This window comes from Schistocerca cancellata, chromosome 4 (genome assembly GCF_023864275.1).
Source record: "Schistocerca cancellata isolate TAMUIC-IGC-003103 chromosome 4, iqSchCanc2.1, whole genome shotgun sequence".
Lineage (NCBI taxonomy): Eukaryota > Metazoa > Arthropoda > Insecta > Orthoptera > Acrididae > Schistocerca > Schistocerca cancellata.
Genome location: NC_064629.1, coordinates 79,004,093 through 79,008,607, shown reverse-complemented (window position 1 = coordinate 79,008,607; position 4,515 = coordinate 79,004,093).

Sequence of the window (4,515 nt, the reverse complement as noted above, 5' to 3'; positions counted from 1 at the left end):
AGCCAATGTGGATTTTCGGCTGCCTAGTAGTGCATGTTATGCAAATTTACAGTAGCATGGTTAGTAAACGTCGCTTCATTGATAAAGAGCACACGATGGCAAAACTTAGGGTCGTCTCTCAGTTGCTGAAGGGAAAATCGATAAAATTCTGTATGACGTTCGAAATCACCGTCGTCGAGTGCCTGGTCTAGTAACAGATGATAGGGATGGAAATACGTCGATTCAGGATGTGGACGACACTCGTCTGGCTGATTCCATATTCCTTGGCAATACGACTAGTACCACTCTGCGGATTCATTAGAGTCGTAGCCAGAAAAACTTCTTCGTATTCTCTATCAGTTGCTGTCTTCTTTCTTGTCTTTTTGACGTTCAAGCAGCCTGTCCGCACTAGCGTCTTAATAATTTGTGCGATTGCTTGGCGCCTCGGACTTTGGCGATCCGGATAGATAGCCATACACCGTTGTACTGTTCTTACGTCATTTGTCATTCACAATATAGAAGTAATATATCTAACCTCTCCTCACTGGTTTACATGTCTGCACGCAACTAATGTTGAAGCACAAATGAGTGGCCTGCATTGCAATCAAGCAAACAGACAAATGTCTTGACATTCTGACAGCGTAGCACGAGAGCGCTGCTTGGCGGTGGCGGTGTTTTCACCGCTAATGCCGATTTCGGGCACCGTGCTCCCTAAATCTAAGATAGGGAGGGGAGGAGGAGGAGATTAGTGTTTAACGTCCCGTCGACAACGAGGTCATTAGAGACGGAGCGCAAGCTCGGGTGTGGGAAGGATGGGGAAGGAAATCGGCCGTGCCCTTTCAAAGGAACCATCCCGGCATTTGCCTGAAGCGATTTAGGGAAATCACGGAAAACCTAAATTAGGATGGCCGGAGACGGGATTGAACCGTCGTCCTCCCGAATGCGAGTCCAGTGTGCTAACCACTGCGCCACCTCGCTCGGTCCTAAATCTAAGATATTTCTCGAATTTTTTTTTTGCTCCAGGTTTCAACGTCAACACTAACAAATGTCATGTCACTATAATTGTCTTCTCAAGAGCTATGGAGTGCAGTTTTTTTTAAATATACGGTTCCATTTTTAAAAAAACGTACTTGCTTCAATATCTCCGTTGATAGTAGCGATAAAAACATTAACCAAACAACAAAATACGTGCCCCTCGACGCTCTCACATTTTCCGAAAACCCCGTTTCGATATGTGTAACAGTTTACGAAATAAAAGTGGTGTTACGTGACTCACCCTGTATATTACTCATCCTTCCACAGTGAAACTCAGTTTTCCGTTAATTCATTTTATGTTCTGTAAATGTCATATCTGAACTCTGTACAAAATGACAAGTTTCATATTCTTGTGATTCACTCGCTACCTGGACCTACGCAATATGAAATAAAAAGAAATGAAATAGTCGATATCTGTGTAGTCGCCTGTAGCTCAGCTTGCCTTAACTCTAGCACCACTAAGCTCGGATGTGTCACATGGACGGCTTGGAGGGGGGCGGGGGGGGGGGGGCGCAAAAATTGCCCTCACATTCGTTTCACTTGTTAGCATTTTGTTTGTTTGCTTTGATTATTTATACAATAAATAAAGTAATGAATATGAGAAATATTATTATATTTTTATCATGAAACTAACACTTTCATATACACTCCTGGAAATTGAAATAAGAACACCGTGAATTCATTGTCCCAGGAAGGGGAAACTTTATTGACACATTCCTGGGGTCAGATACATCACATGATCACACTGACAGAACCACAGGCACATAGACACAGGCAACAGAGCATGCACAATGTCGGCACTAGTACAGTGTATATCCACCTTTCGCAGCAATGCAGGCTGCTATTCTCCCATGGAGACGATCGTAGAGATGCTGGATGTAGTCCTGTGGAACGGCTTGCCATGCCATTTCCACCTGGCGCCTCAGTTGGACCAGCGTTCGTGCTGGACGTGCAGACCGCGTGAGACGACGCTTCATCCAAACATGCTCAATGGGGGACAGATCCGGAGATCTTGCTGGCCAGGGTAGTTGACTTACACCTTCTAGAGCACGTTGGGTGACACGGGATACATGCGGACGTGCATTGTCCTGTTGGAACAGCAAGTTCCCTTGCCGGTCTAGGAATGGTAGAACGATGGGTTCGATGACGGTTTGGATGTACCGTGCACTATTCAGTGTCCCCTCGACGATCACCAGTGGTGTACGGCCAGTGTAGGAGATCGCTCCCCACACCATGATGCCGGGTGTTGGCCCTGTGTGCCTCGGTCGTATGCAGTTCTGATTGTGGCGCTCACCTGCACGGCGCCAAACACGCATACGACCATCATTGGCACCAAGGCAGAAGCGACTCTCATCGCTGAAGACGACACGTCTCCATTCGTCCCTCCATTCACGCCTGTCGCGACACCACTGGAGGCGGGCTGCACGACGTTGGGGCGTGAGCGGAAGACGGCCTAACGGTGTGCGGGACCGTAGCCCAGCTTCATGGAGACGGTTGCGAATGGTCCTCGCCGATACCCCAGGAGCAACAGTGTCCCTAATTTGCTGGGAAGTGGCGGTGCGGTCCCCTACGGCACTGCGTAGGATCCTACGGTCCTGGCGTGCATCCGTGCGTCGCTGCGGTCCGGTCCCAGGTCGACGGGCACGTGCACCTTCCGCCGACCACTGGCGACAACATCGATGTACTGTGGAGACCTCACGCCCCAAGTGTTGAGCAATTCGGCGGTACGTCCACCCGGCCTCCCGCATGCCCACTATACGCCCTCGCTCAAGTCCGTCAACTGCACATACGGTTCACGTCCACGCTGTCGCGGCATGCTACCAGTGTTAAAGACTGCGATGGAGCTCCGTATGCCACGGCAAACTGGCTGACACTGACGGCGGCGGTGCACAAATGCTGCGCAGCTAGCGCCATTCGACGGCCAACACCGCGGTTCCTGGTGTGTCCGCTGTGCCGTGCGTGTGATCATTGCTTGTACAGCCCTCTCGCAGTGTCCGGAGCAAGTATGGTGGGTCTGACACACCGGTGTCAATGTGTTCTTTTTTCCATTTCCAGGAGTGTATATTTGAATCCATTATTCTCATGTAAACATTGCGTTATATCTACAAGATCAGCCTGTCATAAGTCATCCAAACCTTTAATCATAACATGCCTACAGGGTATGTTTTGCATGCTGACTTATGCAGTCCTTTAACTACTGTCTCCATTCTGGTTCGATTATAACTCTCTCTCTCTCTCTCTCTCTCTCTCTCTCTCTCTGAGCTCTGAAATTATTGAGATAACCTCATTTGAATGAGTGGTATTGCCTGCAGCAGCTAATGCCAAAAGCAGATGTAGTTGATCTATTATCTCATTGGGGTTTTCATAGTATTGATACTGAGGGGACTGATTGCTGACTCTTTTATGCTGAATGTCAATACCATCACCATTGCTATACCAGCCGTCTAATTATTATTAGACGGCTGGTATAGCAATGGTTTTATAATGTCTCTGTATTTCGCACTGCGATGATTTCCTGCTTTACTGTGTACACTGGTCAATTGTAGTATTTCACCATACATCTGCAGGTCTTTGGGTGAAAATTTACTGTTTTTGAGAGTTTCAGGAAAATGAGGTTCATTAGACCTGGTGTTCTTTGAAATTCAATATCCCCTCTCTGTATCCCTATAGGCTGCATGCTCAGCATGTCTGCTTTCTCACTACCGACACTGAATTTTTGTCTATCCTAGCATCGCTGTAATAGTTAATGAAACCTGCAATAGCATCATCGTCGTCGTTATGTAACTTCGCTGAGAGTTCATTGGGAGATTCAGTAACCAGTTTCAATGTTTCTCACAATGTCTGCTCTCGATCCAAATGTCCTAACCTTGGCAACCTCAACTTATCTCCAACAGCCTTCCATGTAGTGATTACCTTATACTCAATTCACATCTTACTACATACTAAGAAGGCTGCTTCACAGGTTGAACCTTATGTACATTTCGCTCAACCTTTACAGTTAAGTCATGAGATTTTCTTTTGACTTTCATCAACCTTTACAGCTAAGTCATCTACTTTCTTTCTCAGAATGATATGGGTGTAGATTTCTAGCTCCTTAACCCTAGCATCTAATCCACTGATCAGTCTCAGAAAGGTCTGGGCATACATCTCTATCTCCTTAACTTTACGTTCGAGAGACTGGACTTTTCCATCTATGCACAGAGGCAGTCTCTGTCTATGTACACCTATCCTTTTGGCTAAGTGCCTGACAGACGTACGAACCTGTTCATGGTGTTATGGATGCTAACGTACTCATGACTTATTTCATAACTGTATTTATATAAACTCCTGGAAGTTCCGTCTATACCTCTCGCCATTCAGTTTTCTTTGTTAATCAGTAACAAGAAGCTCGTATTGTGTGTGAATCTAGAAATCTGCACATATCTTTACAAAATCATTGAATGACATGTAGGTTCTTATATGTGCCTGGTAAATATGTTTCAGATTCAAACTGTCTTGTCA